Consider the following 18,895-nt stretch of genomic DNA (forward strand, 5'->3'; position numbering starts at 1 on the left):
TATATGTATATATGTATATAGCATACTGTGTATACAGTATACAATGTTTATGCAAATATACATTTGTGCCCATATCTATATTCTATGCAACTGTAAATAGTGTAAAAGGATGCCAGAGACATGAAAGAGAGCACGGAAAAGTGTATGGAGTGATTTGGAAGGAGGAAAGGGGAATGGGGGAATTGTGGAATTATAATTTCAAATATAAAAGGAATAACTTAAAATTAAAATCAGTATATATATACAAAGTAAGATTTAAAAGTTTCCCTTTCACGGATATATTGTGAAGTCTATCCTGGCAGTGTTAAAATGTTTCCAGTTACCAGTCACTGGGGTCACTGTAAATCCCCTGGTTCTGCCTATTATCCATTCATATCTTCAGTAGATTAGCTGAGACTGGGAAATGGACAAAGAAAACATGGCAATTAACAAAGTATACTTGACAAATTGCCACCTTAATGATATTTTATGATGATATATATCTTCATGCCACTGCATTAAAAAGCCATCCAAAATTTTCTGAATTTCCCATTTTGTAAAGTTGAAATAATACCTTTGCCATTGTCTTTAAGGCCTTTAAAAAAACGACTTGAGGAAATCTCTCAGGTTTCATAATTGGCACACACATTTTGGGTTCTGCCATTTTAATCCACTTAAGTTATTGGAATACCCATGCATTTTCATGAATAAAACTGAGGGTTATTTTACTTCTGCGAAGTGCAGAAGTGTTTGGCCAATTAGCATGGCCTGGATCCATATGAGTCCTGCATTAGCAAAAGCAAGAGGGAGATTTTCTTGCCAAAATATCCGTGTGATTCTTTTTTTCCCCCTTCAGAAAATATTCTTTGAAAATCCTTTGTATTATCAAAGCCACCCCCACAGACAATTAAAAGCAGATATGAAATGATAGATCACATGACCGGAGTTTAAATGTGAAGCCCCCCCCCCCCCCTTGGTTAAACATCGCAGCAGGCATTACAATACCAAAGGTAACGAATCAATTAAATCCATTTTCCCCTTGGCGTCTCCAAAGCTGCGTGCTGCGTGAGTGTTGCTGTATAGTTTAGAGATGGAGCTAGGACCCAGGGGCCTCCGCAGCCACCAATAGAAGCGCACACTTGGACCTATTTGTATGCAATGCCGTGTGCTCTGCGCATTAATAGTAATACAGATAACGGGTATGAAAGAATTCTCTACTGAGGAAGGATTGAATATTTTTCCAGGCTGCTGAGACCGAGAGGAAATCTGACTCTTCTCTCCCTGCCCCTCACTCTTACTGGAAAAAGTCTCAGACAGGCTTTTGCTGCGTTTAAACTCGGGAGGCTGCTCTCTGCAGAGCAAAGTTGGAGGGCTGTGCCTGCATCGCGGAGCTGCTGGATTTCTGAAAAGAATCTTATGGAAGGGTAAGTCTTGCAAATGATTGCAAAGCAAGAAACTCGGGCTTTGGAATCATGAAAGAGATCGCATGGTTTCACGATGATGGTCAAGGGAGTGGAGTCTGGGTGCGGAAGAGACTGCAGTTTGCCCAGAAATTCAGAGGGATGCACCCGGGATTTGGGGAGGGTACCATCGAAAGCCTTCAGGCTGAATGGGAAATTGCAGTCTTAAGCTCTGGCGGGATTCAACAAGTTTCCCCGCAGAGATGCGATGCTTGTTTTGTTGCCCTGCAAGTTGATCCAGGTGTCTCTTATGAGCGAGCTGTGCTTGCCTAACAAAGAAGTTTCTGGATTTTTGCCTGTTTTGTACCGCTGGGTTCATCTTTATTTGAAGAGCATCTGTGCAGTCTGTAGGTCTCTTGGGGACACAAGGGAACTGCCTCGTGGGAAGTTCCAATTTTTAGGATCCTGCTGGCTTTGAACTGGGCAAGTTTGCTGCGTGATCCAAGGGTCTCTGAGCGCAAGGATTTGTCTTATGTGGAAAGATGCAGAAAGCATACTCCGAGGGGCTCCCAAACTTTGAAAGCATTCTCTGAGGATGGGTGGGAGTGGGGATTTTGGAATTAAGCGTTGCTAGGTGAATTGTGTTGAACTCTTAGAGATATGTAGGCGATAGAGTTTATTGAGACCCTTATTTCAACCTGCACCGTTGGGCTTGGAAGCCAGCTGTAGTGGCAATGTAGAGGAGATGGGGGATTAAAACAAAACCATGAAGGGGAGGGGGGGTGCGCATAATGTGAGAGAGGCAAAGGAGGGAAGAAGGAGAGCTGATAGATGAATGAACCCCGTCTTTCTCACACAAAAACCTCACTCTCAGGACGTGCCAGGAAGCGCTCCAGTTGGTGGCTGGTGGCGTTTAGCCGCAAAACCTATTACAGGGATGACCAGGAGCCTCTTCGCTATCGATGAAGCGCGGTGTCCTCTTAGGGGCCTTTCAGCTCCTTCTCTTGGTACTCTCTTGCCTCCTCTCTCTGATCACCCCGACCTGAGAGAGGAGCTTGAGGCGAGGGCGCCAGTGGGCTAGCCAGTCCCGCATCTCTGCGGACACAATAGGGAGAGGCTTGTGAGCAGCCAATGCGGGTTGCGGGCAGGCTCTAGTGAACATCCCGCTGCTGCAGACCGGACTGCTAATCTATCTGCTTTGCTCCGGGGCGTTGGAGGGTGCCTTGGTTCAGCAGTCTCACGCTATAAAATTCACTGAGAGCTCGCACCTGGGCATAAAGGTCTCTGATTACCATTGTAGCAAGGCACCGCTGCAGGCTGACAAGTGCTTTGCGAGAAAGAATGCCTTCTTCACCTTTCTCTCATTCTGGGGCTCCGAGAAATCTATGCTGCTACGCGAAGATTCCTAGATTGCACCAAAGCAGCTTAGGAGACTTGCCCTTCAAAAGGGGGACTATCCAAGAGGACAGAAAGAAAACACTTGAGATTTTAGGAAGAGAAAGGAAACAACCCAGGCCATTGGTCGGGCTTTCCTGGGCTCTTTCAGGGTGGATGGGTTTAGATGGGGGGTGGAGGCGTTAAAATGCAGTCCCTGCCCTCTCTAGAAATTGAAGAGGCAGGCTTCCAGATGCGGCAGCTCAGGAGAGACTCCTGTAGATGAAGGAGAAGGCAGGGCAAGAGGCTTCATTTTGCAGTGTCATTTAACCCTGACCTCAGCACCTCCCACCCTTTCAGGCCCTCACCAGGGAGTGCCCGACCTTGTAAATTCCCCTGTGTATCTATCTGTCTAGTAGAAAAAGAAAAAGAAAAAAAACTTCATGAAGCTGTAAGGCTTACAAAGGACTGGTAAAATTGGTGACTGAGTGTGTGTGTGTGTGTGTGTGTGTGTGTGTGTGTGTGTGTGTGTGTGAGGGGGGGGGAGGGAGAGGGAGAGGGAGAGGAGGAGAGTGTGTAAGCAGTGCTAGAGGGTATTTGGTCAGTGATTTTCAGCCCCTCCATTCGCTGAACATTAGAATCTGGAGGGGAGCCTGAATGAAGTATACTATAGAATAGTTTTCATAAAGGACACTTAGAAGTAATGCATTCCTTGGAACACACTGAGGATTAATTCCAGCCACCGTCACTGAATTTACCCTCCATTCTGTGTCCTCTTTGTTTTAGCTATTTGAGAATTAGGATATAGTGTTAGAGGCTGTGCTTGGAGAAACCACTGGCCTATCTGAAGAACAACTAGCACACAGATAACTGAATTTTCAACTTGGAGCCTCCCAGGACATTTTTGTGGGATACAGGGTTTGCCAGCCAAGACCTGTTTGCTTTCTGTTTTGAGGTTCAGAAGCAATGAAGGGTGTTCCTTTAACCCTACAGAGAGAGGGACAGGGGGACAGGGGGACGGAGGGACGGAGGGAGGGAGGGAGAGAGAGAGAGAACACAGGTGCAACCATCCAGAACAACATTAAGTTGATAATAGCTCCTTCAGTAGAAATCTATTGTGTACCCAAAGATGAATATAAGACTAAACATGAAAGGTGTATGCGCATGAAGGCATGCATTTCATGTCACTGCCATGGGTTTTGGATTTCTGTCAGCTTAGCGTCTCTATGCACATCTTCCTGCTCCATGAATCAATTTATCCTTGTACAATCTGCAGAATTGAAGCACAGGACCACAGCTGCAGATCCCTGGTGGAAGCTTACTCTAGCAAACAGCTTTTAATCACAGGTTTGCTGCCTTTTCCCCACTTCCTCCCTTTTGCTTCCCTTCCCTTCCCCTGTCCTTGAACCCATATTGCCATCTCCTGGGCTATATCTACAGAAGGTTCGTTGCTTCCTGTGATGTAGCACTGTGCTAATCATGGGCGGGGGTGGGGGTGAGAGCAGTCATGCAACAGCTGCCCGGGGAGTCACAGAGCTTGAAAGCTGACTTTTCCTTACCCCCAAACTGCCCAAAAAATACAGAATAAATATCCAAATGTCTCCCCAAGGGCAAACATTTTCTCCTACATAATTGTCTTATTTCCAGCATAACTAGATCCATTCAGATCTGCAATAGCATTGATGAGAAACGAAAGGGAGGCTCTGCCCTCCTGTGTGGTGTGCAGCATTTGGAAGCTAGTGCTGTGTGTTTTGCTCAGCATTCTCATCTTTGGCACCTATCTATACTTGATATATTAGGGTTATTTTTATTTAAGCCACATTTAACATGTGACTTTCCATAGGAGGCTAGCCCACTCAGGGCACTGCATAGAAGGGGGGCGCAAAAAGCAAGGCCACAAAAGCCAAGCCTTGGCAGCATGATAAATGAGCAGGTGCACTGCACCATTTGAAATGTAATTTGAGACGAAGTCCCAGCAATTCACTGGCAAAAAGCAAGCTCCTTTAGCATAGAAAACTCAACTGAGTTCTCTCACTTTCTTTCCTAAAATATGTAAGTTTAGAACAAAGCATGGTTCTATAGAATAGTCTAAATTATAACGTTGGTATATAATCACTCATCCTACAAACTTAAGTGAGCTTTGTTATTGTTAATCCCTTTGCACATGTATCTAAATATATTAATGCTTTAGGAATCAGATAATTTTCTCAATTCTATAAGGAACCGAGGTCTTAGAAAGGTAGCTGATTTATCTATCTTCAGGCATATCAGTAGTTTGCCTTGGGAACTTCTGAATTCTATTCCTGCATGTTGTATATACATACATGAAGATATGGTGCTATTTAATAAACATGAACATTAGTGAGTTCTGGAATCCAAAGTATTCCTGGAAATAATTCCATGTAGGTATAAAAATTGACAATAAATATTACTGTTTGTTCAGTTCTTTTATGTGCAAGAATTTTTTCATTAGTTATTTAATTATTTACATTTCAAATGTTGTCCTCCTTCCCAGTCCCCTCTCCTGCAGCCCCCCCCCCACTATCCCCTTCCCCTTCACCTCTAAGAAGGTGGGTGGGTGCTCCCTCCAGCATCCCCCTTCTCTAGGGCATAAAGCCTCCACAGGACCAAGCACATCCCCTCACATTGAGGCCAGACAAGGCAGTTCTCTTAAGCTTTTTATTTGGGGGCTTAATCCCTGGGAGCTCTCAGGGGTCTGCTCAGTTGATATTGTTGTTCTTCCCATGAGCTTGAAATCCTCTTGAGTTCCTTTAGTCCTTCCCCTAACTCTTCCATAGGGGTCCCCTGACTCAGATCAATGGTTGGCTGTAAATATCTGCATCTGTTTCAGTTAGGTGCTAGTAGAGCCTCTCAGAGGACAATCTGGTCAGGTTCCTGTCTTCAAACACATCTTGGCATCAGTAATAATGTCAAGGTTTTGTGCCTGCGCATGGGAAGGGTCCCAAGTTGGGGTTGTCTCCATTCTTTTGTCCCTGCATTTCATTTAGACAGGAACAATTCTGGGCCAAAAATTTTGAGGTGGGTAGGTGGCCACTTCCCTCAACTAGTAGCCATGTCTATCTACTGGAGGTTGTCTCTTTCAGCTTCCATCTCTCCACTGTTAGGCATTTTGCCTAATGTCATCCTCATTGGGTCCTGGGAGCCTGCCACATCTCTGGTGTCTGGGACTTACTAGTGGTTCACCACCCTGTCCCCTACCCAACACTGCTGCATATTTCTATTCATTTTTCCAAGCCCTCTTGCCCTCCCTAATACCTGATTCTACTCCTCTTTTTTTTTCTCTCCCTACATTTTCCCACCTAGGTCCCTCCCCACTCTGCCTCCCATGATTATATTGTTTCCCCTTCTAAGTGGGATTGAAGCATCCACACTTGGGCCGTCCTTCTTATTAGACTTCATATAATCTGTGAGTTGCATCATGAATATTCTGAATTTTTTTGGTTACTATCCACTTATCAATGAGTACATACTATGTATGTCTTTTTGGGTCTGAGTTACCTCACTCAGGATGATATTTTCTAGTTCTACCCATTTGCCTGCAAAATTTGTAATGTCCTCAATTGTAACAGCTGAGTGGTATTCTACTTTTTTGTATCCATTCTTCGATTGAGGGGCATCTGGGTTGTTTATAGTTTCTGTTTATCAAAGATAAGACTGCTGTGAGCATAGTGGAGCATGTGTCCTTGTGATAAGTGGAGCATCTTTTGGGTATATGCCCAAGAGTAGTTCAGCTGGGTCCTCAGGTAGAACTATATTCAATTTTCTGGGGAACAGCCAGAATGATTTTCAGAGTGGTTTTACCAGTTTGCAATTGCACCAGCAATGGAAGAGTGTTCCTCTTTGTTCACATCCTTGCCAGCATCTGCTGTCACCTGAGGTTTTTATCTCAGCAATTCTGATTGATATGAGGTGGAATCTCGGGGTCATGTTGATTTGCATTAGTTCCCTGATGACTAAGGATGCTGAACAGTTTTTTAGGTACTTCTAGGCCATTGGTGATTCCTCAGTTTAGAATTCTCCATTTTGCTCTGTAGTCCATTTTAAAAATTGGGTTATTTGGTTTTCTGGCATCTAACTTCTTGAGTTCTTTGTAGATTTTGGATATTAGCCCTCTATCAGATATAGGGTTAGTGAAGATATTTTCCTAATCTGTAGCTTGCTGTTTTCTCTTATTGACATTGCCTTTGCCTTATAGAAGCTTTTCAGTTTCATGAGGTCCCATTTGTTAAAGTTGTTGATCTTATATCCTGAGCCACTGGTGATCTGTTCAGGAAATTTTGCACATTGCCATTGAGTTAGAGGCTATTTCCCACTTTCACTTCTATTAGATTCAGTGTATCTGGTTTTATGTGGATGTTCTTTATCCACTTGGACTTGAGCTTTGTACAAGGTGATAAATGTTGATCAATTTGCATTCTTCTGCATGCAGACCACCAGTTGAACCAGCACCATTTGTGGAAGCTGCTTTCTTTTTTTTTTCCCCCCCACTTTATGGTTTTGGCTTCTCTGTTAAAGATCAAATGTCCATAGGTGTGGGCTTATTACTGGGTCTTCAATTCTATTCCTTTGATTGACCTGTCTGATACCATGTGATTTTTTTCCCCACTATTGCTCTGTATTAGAGCTTGAGATCAGGGATGGTGATTCTCCCCAGAAGTTCTTTTATTGAGAATTGTTTTCTCTATTCTCATTGTTGTTGTTGTTGTTATTCCATATAAAGTTGAGAATTGCTGTTTCTATCTCTGTGAGGTTAATCCTAACTATCCATGAGCATGGGAGATCTTTCCATCTTCTGAGGTCTTTGATTTCTTTCTTCGGGGACTGTTTTTCTTTCCATGCAGATCTTTCCCTTGCTTGGTGTGATGGTTTGTATAAGCTTGGACCAGGCAGTGGCACTATTAGTAGGTGTAGCCTGGTTCCAGTATAAGATTTTATAAGACTTCCCTTGGTCATGGTATCTGTTCACAGCAGTAAAATCCTAACTAAGATAAAAGTTGGTACCAGGACTAGGATATTGTTTGACTATGCTTTTGTTTGGAAAATGTAGATTTGGGGACTTTGAATTTGGAAAGCAGTGGAATACTTTAAGTGGAGCTTAATGATCCATACTAGTAAGAAATATGGAAGATTTTGTTGCTGAGGGTAATTTGAACTGTTCAGACCTGGACCAAGAGGTTTTAGAGGAGAAGAATTTCAGTATGTGGTGTAGAGACTGTTTTGTGGTATTGTGGTGAAGAATGTGACTGCTTTTTGCCCTTATCTGAAGAGTCTAGGTGATGGTAAGGTAAAGAGATTTATGTTAATTGGATTGACAAAGAAAGTCTCAGAAATGCCCAGCAGAGACTTTGTTCTCTGGTTAAGTCTTATGAAGAACATTTTGAACAAGCACAGCAAGCTTAGAAAGGAATAATATAAAATATATGGTTTGACCATTAAAGGGGCACCAGGAAGTGAAATGGAGCTGAATCCTGTGCTCTACGAGACAGCAGATTAAGGGAGTGAGACTTTGGGGCAAGATCCTACCCACCTAAACTTAGGTCCAGGCATGGATGTACAAACCTTTAATCCCAGGAGACAGTCATTTAGACCTCTGAGCTCTAGGTCAATCTACATGGCAAGATCTAGGGCAGCCAAGCTCAGGCTGGAAAGGCCTTGGAAAACAGAAAACTGATGAAAATGTAATAGAACTAGGGGGCAATGTTTGAGCTCCTGCAAGCAGCAGCACTCAGCAGCTTCAGCAATGTGGTTCTGGCTTTAGAGTGAATAGAAGGGGCTACTGCTGGTTAACTGGAGCTAAGAAATTAGTGATGATTAAGAAGAGACCAGCATCACTGAGGTGAAATCTTCTGGGAAGTGGTTTCTGGAAACACAAAGAAGCTGTGCTCCAGAGATAGTCAAGGTTGTACCTAGTGCTGCAACTGTACTTGGTAATGTGTAAGAGTTACCCAGGTGGTACTGGTTTTGAAGACATGAATGGGTCATGAAAAGCAGATGAGGCTTGGTACTATAAGAGGCCATGGAAGGCCATTGGTGAATGTGCAATTACAGTTGCAGTTGACAGCCAGGGATTGAAGCGGTAAGAGTTGTCAGTCTGATGAGCACCTATGAGAGGCTATTGGTAAAGCCTAGTTGCAAAAGAAGACCCGAAAATATTGGAGATGTTAGTGCTATGGGATGATCACCAAGAACAGCAGCAGCAGTGGAGTGGATCAACCTGAGCTTTGATCTACAGAAGGCAGAGCAGAAGATGTGACACAAGCTCTTTGGAGGAATCCGAGAATATCATGTGTGGATCCCATACATTGCATCAAGGAGCTGTAACATTGACGTTGTCTTGGAAATCCTAAGATATTGGAGATTTCAGAGACATGGGCTCTGCTGAGAAAAGCTGCAAACAGGGAATGAAGCTGAGGGAACAGAAGTTTGCTGCAGTCAACAAAGATGAAAAGGGAATCGGAGATCTAAAGACTGCTTTGACATCAGACATGGAGATACAGAGTTTGGAGTTTGCTCAGCTGGTTTCCTGTTTTGCTTTGGGGATTACAGTTAAGTGATTGGATGAATCTCAGAAGAGATGTTGAACTTTGGACTTTTCACATTGTTGAGACTTCTATAGACAGTGGGAACTTTGGAAGTTAGACTAAATGTATTTTGCATTATGCTATGTTTAGGTATGACCCCCATAGACTCATATGTTTGAACAAGTGTATAAGGTCCAGGGAGTGGAATGTGATACTTTGTACATACTTGACCCAGGTAGTGGCTCTATTAGGAAGTATAGCCTTTTTGGAGTAGGTGTGTCACTGTGAGTGTTGGCTTAAGACCCTCATGCTAGCTGACTGGAAGTCAGTATTCTGTTAGCCTTCAAATGCAGATGTAGAATTCTCATCTCCTCTTGCACCATGCCTGCCAGGATGCCTCTATGCTCCTGCCTGTCTGATGATAATTAACTGAACCTGTGAATCAAAAGTCAGCCCCAATAAACTGTTGTTCTTATAAGACTTGCCTTGATCATGGTATCTACTCATAGCAGTACAACCCTAACTAAGATACATGGTTAGAGTTACACCAAGATATTGTATATTATTTGTGAGTATTGTGAAGGGTGTTATTTCTTGACTTTCTTTCGCAGCCAATTTATCCTTTGTAGAGTGGAAGGCTAGTTAGAATCCTCCCGCACCAGGTTATCATTGATTTATTCTACCCTCCTCACATACTGCTTTTAAATGAATCAACTGTTTGAACTAACTGTACCGTTTTATTTTCCCTCTTAAAGAGTGTGACAAGTCTTTGTATCTTACTTCTAATTCTACACAATTCAAGATACCCTAAATATCCTTTAATTTACAGAACAATATTTGTATTTATACAAGACCAATCTTTTTAAAAGAGTATCATTGCCAAAATCTCACAGGCAGTTGGCTAATTCTCTAGTAAATCCTACTATATCATTTAATCTGTGTCATGATTCTAAAAGTTGAACCCTACCAGGGAAATGAGTATGTCAGAAATTGTCCCTATCACTGAATCCAGCGATACAGAACATATCTTGCTTCCCTTCTCAAACCTGGCACATTTGTATGACTATTCTTTAGGTTCTTCTTTTACCAGGAGATTTCTCTGATTGTGCTAACTCACACATGTTGCGAATTCTGAATTTCTAAATCAGTTATTATTTGCATAGACTACTGATCAGCTCTAACTTTTCATGTGTTCATCATAGTTCTGTATTTAGAGTTGATTTTTTCCTTGTTGCCCATAGGAACCCAGATGCCATAAAACATTTTGGGGGGAGGTTCAATAACCAAGTGAAAGCTTTATTTTAATCTGTGCTTTGCTGCTTATTGCCACACCTGTATTCCAAAGTATCTACTAGAAATGGAAAAGTTCCTCAAGTATTCAAAGAAACTGACTTAAAGCAAACCACTTAGCTTTAAAGTCTTAAAGCAACATCCAGTATTCTTGACAAATTATTCTTTCTACTCGAATTTATAGTCTCTAAAGAATTTATCATATACCTGTACAAATCCACTTTTACCTTGTCCTTTGGTGTGATTCATTATGCTTTTGGATGCTTCATGATGGCTCTTTTCCCATAGGCCTACCCCATTCCCTTTTATCTTCCATGGTAAGGATTGCATAGCCTCCATCCCACCATTGGACCTTGAAGTCATGTTCCTGAGTTTATAAAAGCTACATTCTATTCAAATGATGAAATGTAAACTCCTTCAGATCTCATGATCTAAACTTCAAATTGTTCTCTTCATCTTCATCCTAAATTAGTTTGTATCTACTTAAATATTTGAGACATTTCTTTTTTCGTGTTTTTTTGATTATGTGTTGGGGCTTTTCCTCAAATAGTTCTCATTTTCTAGCTTACATTGTGATTGCAGCAAAATTATTGCTTATTCTGGAAAGATCTTTATGTACTGAAAATAGATTTAAGTATTTTTCCCTTTTTTATTTGTTCTAGAAATGATCCCGAAACAGTATAACATTTATTTTATAAATTTCCATCAAGAGTATGATAAGTGTTACTAATGAGTATCTTCTCAAAGTTGAAATACTGACATCTAAAGCTGTGGATGAGGGCAAGTTCTTATATTTGTAGTCTCGACAATTGGCATATTGATGCAGGGTGAAGTTCACCAATAGTTATACAAAGTAACTCTAAGTCAATCCAGCTAAAGAGTCAGTCCATAGCTCAAAAATAATAGAAATGAGATGATAGATGCATAGATATATAGATACATAGATACATGGGTAGATACATAGACAAACAGATAGATGATAGATAAAGAGTTTTCCTGAGCTAATCAGTAGTGTAACAAGGGTGAAAATTCGGAGAGATGAGTAATTCAAGAGGCCAGAGTTCCATAGACACACATAATACACTAGCAAAAGTAATAGCAAGCTCATGTGTGTACCTCTTCACATATGTGAGAATAGTATTATCTAAGAAAGCCTTCTTTAGACTGTCTAATACTGCCTCTATCTCAGGGTGCAGAGTGTAGGAATGAAGCGATTATTCTCCATAAGTCACCCTGTGTATGGTAATGGGCTGTAAGCTATAAAAGCTTAAATCAAACATCAGACCATGGGCAACCAAACCATGTGCCCTAGTTGTTAGATTTGAATATATGTGACAAGTCCTTGGACTCCACACTTCAATGAATGTTCCTGATGTAACCAGGAACATAGTGTTTGTCACAACAGTTGCTCATCAGCTCAGACACAACAATATGGAGTTCAGGATAGAGCTATAGCACAGGCTTCTATATCTTTCAGAGAACTGGAACCTTGTCTTTCTGGAGTATTATGCTTCAAAAACTAAACAATATAAAAACAAAGAAGAATTGATGTCATTACTATGATCCAGATCAGCACCTTCCCTTCTGGCATGGCTCCAGACTTGAATCTAAAAGGCATGCCTCTAAATGGCAGAGATTCTATGGTTCCTGATGAAAATCATGTATTTGAGTTCAGGTATCACCCTTCAGTGAACTTGGAGTTTTAAGTTTATGGAACGTTTATATCATGACACTTTGATTACAAAGGGAGAGGTGATACATGTCTGTACTTATTACCCTCATTAAATATTAAGGTAGTAAATATAAAACCAAGTGTCCTGTCCACTCTTCTAGATTGCTTATTCTATCGGGAATCTCAGAATATAATCTTTTTCTCAAGAGATTTGCATTTTCAAATATTTACTTTGTTATGATTTTTCATTATGTGTAAGTATGTATGTCTGTGTTTGTGTATGTACACATCAAGCAGGCTCAGGTCAAAGACATGGAATACTCTGAACTGGAATTAGAGATAACTATGAGATTTAAAAACACAAGTTGGGTCCTCTTAACCACAAAGCCATTTATGTAATCCCCTACAAGATTTTATGTTATGAGATCTCTGTGTCCTAAGAAAAACTTTAAATAGCATTGAGTGCTGTGTGACTAAAATACTTAATTAAGCTTCAATTTTAAAAGGAATATTTTTTTTTCTCATACTTTAGATGTTTTAGGTAAGACCTACTTCATACATTTTCATTACTCTATAGTGTTGAACATAACACATGTACTACAATTTGTATTTCCCATTCTCCTTCTTAGACATTTGCATTTTTCAGTATGAAAATTGATGTAACAATATTACTACACATCTCATTATGCAGGTGCCTAGTAATTTCTTAGATACGTCTAGAATTGAAATGACTTAGCCATGTGAAATGTACTTTGGGTCCGCAGCTTTTTCCTTTCTCAACATTGAAAATAGATTCATCTCTCACATAATCATCTTAACCACAGTTTCCCCTCCTTCCACTGCTCTCAGCTACCCTCTACCTCCCCTCTCTCCCATAACCACTCCCTATCCACTGGCTTCAGGTGTTCATTGCCCTGACAAAGTGCTTTTAAAAAGTCTGAAATTAGAAAAAAAAAAAAAAAAAACTTTGGCTCAAGATTTCATAACTGGGTCTTACTCTTTCAGGCTGTATAGTGTGACATGCATCATAATGATAGTATGCATGATAGAGTATGCTGCTCACATTCCAATAGCCAGGAAAGAAACACATCAATAGACAAATAGGGATCTAGGGAAATAGAACCTACAAAATCATGGCCATAATGCCCTGCTTCATTCAGTTAGGCCTTCTCTCCCTCAGGTTGCATAAACTCCCATAGTCATTTCAATTCTGAAAGCTTCAATGGGCTACTACACAGGATAGAGCAGTGTCTTCATGAAGCCAGCATTTCTCCCCAGCTCAACCTTGAAATGTTTCTGTTTTGAAGAAGTATTTAAAACATGGCTTTGGTGACATTCCAAACCAAAACATAGATGACGTCTGTTTTTCTTTACTTTTAGATGTTTACTTATTTTCATTTTTATTTATTCTTTCATCCTTTTTTTTTCCAGATTTTATCCCCCTGCCTGTCCACCCCCTGACTGTTCCACATCCCATACCTCCTGCCCCCATGTCCAACAGGATGTCCCCACACCCTCACTCCTCTACCAGACCTCCCCAATCCCTGGGGCTCCAAGTCTCTTGAGGGTTAGAGATATATTCTCTGACTGAGTCCAGGCCAACAGTCCTATACTGTATGTGTTTGGGGTCTCATATCAGTGGGTATATGCTGCCTGGTTGGTGGCTCACTGTCTGAGAGCTCTTGGGGTTCAAGTTAGTTGAGACTACTGGTCCTCCAACAGGGTTGCCCTCCTCCTCAGCTTCTTCCAGCTTTTACCTAATTTAACCACAGGGCTCACCAGCGTCTGTCCATTGTCTGTGGGTAAATGTTTGTATCTGACTCTTTCAGCTTCTTGTAGGGTCTTTAAGAGGGCAGTAATGATAGACCCCTTTTTGTGAGCACACCATAGCTTCAGTAATAGTGTCAGGTCTTGGGGCCACCCCTTGAGCTGGATCCCAATTTGGGCCTGTCACTGACCTCCTTCTCCCCAGTCTCTTCTCTATTTTTGTCCCTATAGTTCTTTCAGACAGGAACAATTCTGGGTCAGAGTTTTTGACTGTGGGATGGCTATCCCATTCCTCCACTTGATGCCCTGTCTTCTATTGGAGGTAAATTCTACAAGTTCCCTCTCCCCACTGAAGGTATTTCATCTAAGGTCCCCACTTTGAGCTCTGAGAGTCTTACCTCCAAGGTCTTTGGTACATTCTAGAGGGTCCCCCTACCTCCTACCACCTGAGGTTGCCTGTTTCCATTCTTTCTTCTGGCCCTCAGGGCTTCAGTCCTATGTATTTATATAATTTCTACCCCTCCACACCTTCTCTGGTCCCTAATTCATTTCCAGTCAATCAATCTCAGCATATATATATATATATATATATATATATATATATATATTTTTTTTTTTTTTTTTAAATTAGACCTACAAATGTTTTCTATTTTAATTTTTTGTTTTATCTAAACCAGGGCCTAGAATATACACTGTAGTACAGAGCTCTACCCACAGCTTCCTGCATTTCTTATGAGAAATCAGGCCTAGTTATGCTATGCATTCTCTTTCTACAGTTGAGACCCTCTTGCCTCAATATCCCGAATGGCTGGAACCATAGAAATGTACCAAGAAATGTTAAATTAAATATTTTAAAAATGAATTCCGGCTATGTGTACCTGTCTCAATGGACTAGGTTCCTGAATGGCAGACACACACACAGCATTCATATTTTGATATGCTTTAAATTTTGCAATAGGTGGACCACTTCCTGCAGTTAATCCACCTCCTGCTGGTAATCCCTAGTTATCCCTTACTAAATCTATCCCTATCTCCAGTGCTCTGGACCCAGAGGGCTTTCTAACTGGGCCGAATTCTCCTGGTTCCTCTACTATTCCCAGGTATGGCATCTCTCCTCTCCTTCTCCCTGCATGGTGGATCTTCTTCTCTCCCTTCTCTTGCTCCCAAGCCCTGAAAATTCTCAAAGTTCCACCTCTGTCTGTCCTGCTCAGCCAGTGCTTCCATCTTTATTTAGCAATTGGAACCAACTGAGGTCTTACATGCAGACACTTGTGTAAGCAGTTTTGGGGCCCAAAATTAACATTATAATATAAGCAGCCTTAGGCCAAACCAACTACAAAGAAACCTTTGGCATATTTCATAACAGCCCAAGTGCTGAACCAATCCAAGGTCTGCTGCTGATGCACATATAAATGAATATGGTATGTTACATGGCAGAAACTTTAATTCAGTCTTAAAATGGAGTGAAATTCTGATAATTAAAGTATTATGGTAAATGAAATAGGTCAGACAGATGTTGTGTGATTCTATTTAATAAAATATTTAAAATAATAAGGGACATAAGCAACAACAAAACGATGGCAGTAAATGGACAATGCTGGAGGATTTTTATCTGTTATCCATGGGCTCTCAGTTTGAGATGATGAAGAAAGCCTTAGGACGACTGCACAACCACATAAGTGCAATTAATTGCAGAGTTAACAATAATGACTTTCATCCTATTATATATTTTTCTAGAACAAAAAGCAATGCTGTCAAAAAAACTTACCAGGTACTCATTTTCCTTTAGAAAAAAAATTCTATTTTAGTACATCCTCTCAATGCCTTTAAAATGTTCATTTTAAACAGAGCACCATAATTGCTCTTCCTATTAATATTAGGATAAATGCATTAAGTCAATAGTGGATTTTATGGAAAATGAATTGCATACAACGTTCTCTTTGAGATAGTCAGGGCGAAACAAGCATATTCAGCAGCAGGAATGAACTGAATCAATAGATTGTGCTTTTGAATACAGGACCTGCTGAAGTCAGAGGGCGGTTTAGGAATAAATGATGTTTGGAGAAGAAACAAATGCAAACTTAGATGTCATGAAGTAGTCCTGAAACCTCAGGAGAACATCTTGTTAGGTCTGACACAAAGTGGCCAATAAGGGAATGCCTTAGCCATCTGCCCAAGAAAGCTGGCAGATCAAAGATGAAGGTGATCAAATGGGATTACTACACTGACACAAATGTATGCGGATATCGGGAATTGCAGATTATGGCGCATCTGTTCCCTGGCCCACCTCTGGGCTGATGCAAGCAGTGCATGACAAGCATGGGTTGTCTGTAAATATAATAACTGTGCTGGAGATATAAATGCTGCAGCCACATCCATTCTTTTCTTCTACCTTGTCCCCTTGGTTTAATGATTCACATTTTCACAACATTGCTCTAGTTCACCCTTCCAGTGCAGGTGCCAATGAACTTTTACAGAAACCTTCCTTCACAAATAATGAAAGGAAAAAAAAAAAACTCTTTGAGATTTGTTATCCTTTGTACGCTCCACCACAGTAATACTTATCACACTACAGCCAGAGAACATAGAGGTCGTGTGACATGGGAGAATGGAGCCAATAAACGAGGCAGTGTAAAATCTCAAGCAGTAGCCAGCTTTACTCAGAACATCAGACTGTTTATCCTCTGAGGGTTACTAGGAGCTGCATGAGTCAAATGTACAGTCCCAAGGGCAAGCCACACATGATAGGCCAGCAGCATACACCATAAACCATGCTTTTTCAAGGAGGAATCTAAACAAATAAGGGAAGCCAGTTGTAATGAGTAATTTGAAGGAAAATCACTCCTGTCTGCTGACAGGATCACTACAGCTGACACAGAAGCACATTCCAAGAACAAATCCATGGTTTTGAAGAAACTGATGTCACAAGACTTTTGTTTTCTTGGTATTGTCTCACAGACACTCAGGAACCCCCTTACATGACTCTATTCTTGCACTGTGTTCTGACCATGAAGATGAACTGTCTTCTAGACAAGAAATACATTGGGTGAATTTTGTTTATTATTATTAATATTATCATTATTATTATTATTACCATTTCATTTCTATATAATTAAATTAGGCTGAAGACCCATAAGATGGAAAAAAGATCCAACTTTATTAATTTATATAATATAATGTTCTAACTCTTTTGAGAGAATGAGGAAGTACTGCAGTGTATCAATGAAAAGATGATTTTTTTATAGTTTGTGTAGAACTATACTTTGAGGCGATGCATTTATGAATAATATTTTATGTTTTACCTTAGTTTATAGAGCTAGAGTCCAAGTTGCAAAGCTTTACCTGTCCTCAGTTCTGGTCTTTGATTCCATGTGCTCAGTCTTCAGGAAGTATCTTCCGCTATTTTAGAGGAAAAGGAAACCAATAGAAGAAGAGAAAGCTAAATATAGCTGTCTCTTGTGAGACGATGCCGGGGCCTAGCAAACACAGGAGTGGATGTTCACAGTCAGCTATTGGATGTATCACAGGGCTCCCAATTGAGAAGCTAGAGAAAGTAACCAAGGAGCTAAAGGGATCTGCAACCCTATTGTTGGAACAACATGATGTACTAACCAGAACCCCGGAGCTCTTGTCTCTAGCGGCATATGTATCGAAAGATGGCCTAGTCGGCCATCAATGGAAAGAGAGGCCCATTGGACTTGCAAACTTTATATGCCCCAATATAGGGGAATGCCAGGGCCAAAAGAATGGGAATGGGTGGGTAGGGAAGTGGAGGGCGCTATGGGGGACTTTTGGGATAGCATTGGAAATGTAATTGAGGAAAATATGTAATAAAAATATTAAAAATTAAAAAAAAAAGAAAAAAAAAGAAGAAGAGAAAGAAGCCATGGGGCTCCCTGCTAGGAGGATGCTTCTATCCTTTATGGTAGTTTTCCTTTGATTCCTGTAATGTTGTTTTTCATTTATTCTGAAATTCTTCCATTCTACTAATTAGCCTCCCAGGATGTGCAAGGCATGGCTATCAACAGACACGTGTTCTATCTGGTCTTATATGGGTAGCTCTAGAGAGAAAAGTTCTGCATCTGAAAGGGACATGGTGACATGAGTGGATGTAAAGTCTACTCCCAACAAATAAAGAGAACCACACAGTCAGGCTCTTCAGCTCCTCTGGTTGTGTCCCTACTGCTTGATCCCTTGCTTCCATCCTCCGTAACCCCTGCTGCTACAGTCTCTTCTCAGAAAAAGAAAGCCATTCTTAATCTTCCCTTCATAGTGAACCATAGTCACAGTGGTGTGCTCCTTCCATTTTCATCCCTACTGCCCATTTGTCATAGGAAGTGGCTGCTTCTCTTGTCATAAGTACTTCATTCTAGTAAAAATTTCATAATCTACTCCTCTCAAACTACATAACCTAGCACACCTAGTTACCACCCCCACCTGTGGCTCCTTTTAAATTAAACTTCTTGAAATAATCTGTTGTGCCTGGTTGCCGCTAACTATGACCTCACAATAGCAGATATGAAGACCCTTGTCTCTATTTAGACTGAAGATATTTAGCATAGTTAAATCAGTCGGGGATAATTTTGACATGCTTCTTCAATTTTCTCTGCACTCTTTAGAACCTCTGGAAGCAAGCTCCACAAACTCCTTTAAGCCTTTTATGATAAAACCTCCATTTCTGTAATTTTGAGTCTCTTCTTGAACAATTTGGTAAAATGTATGAGTCTCTCCAACCCTTGAAACCAGCTTTTCTCCTCACCTAATTTCCTGACTCCTCTGAAGTTCTCTATATTATGAAACTGTGCAAAGCTTTCCAAAGCCCTTTTACTTTCTTTCATTGTTTCTTTCTTTGTTTCATTCATTCATTTATT

General features: G+C 40.9%; 1 protein-coding gene across 1 annotated transcript in view; it reads left to right on the forward strand.

Moving 5' to 3' along the window:
* The first annotated feature begins 1,198 nt into the window (after nt 1–1,198).
* The window catches only part of Robo1 (roundabout guidance receptor 1), a 1,022,024-nt gene continuing 1,004,327 nt past the window's right edge, over nt 1,199–18,895 (forward strand). Inside the window, exon 1 of the mRNA XM_029470376.2 lies at nt 1,199–1,403. The gene's annotated coding sequence lies outside the window, so the exon portion shown is untranslated. The remainder of the gene's footprint in view (nt 1,404–18,895) is intronic.

The sequence above is a fragment of the Mus caroli genome, unplaced genomic scaffold, assembly GCF_978045245.1.
Source record: "Mus caroli unplaced genomic scaffold, Mus_caroli_1 scaffold_17, whole genome shotgun sequence".
Classification (NCBI taxonomy): domain Eukaryota; kingdom Metazoa; phylum Chordata; class Mammalia; order Rodentia; family Muridae; genus Mus; species Mus caroli.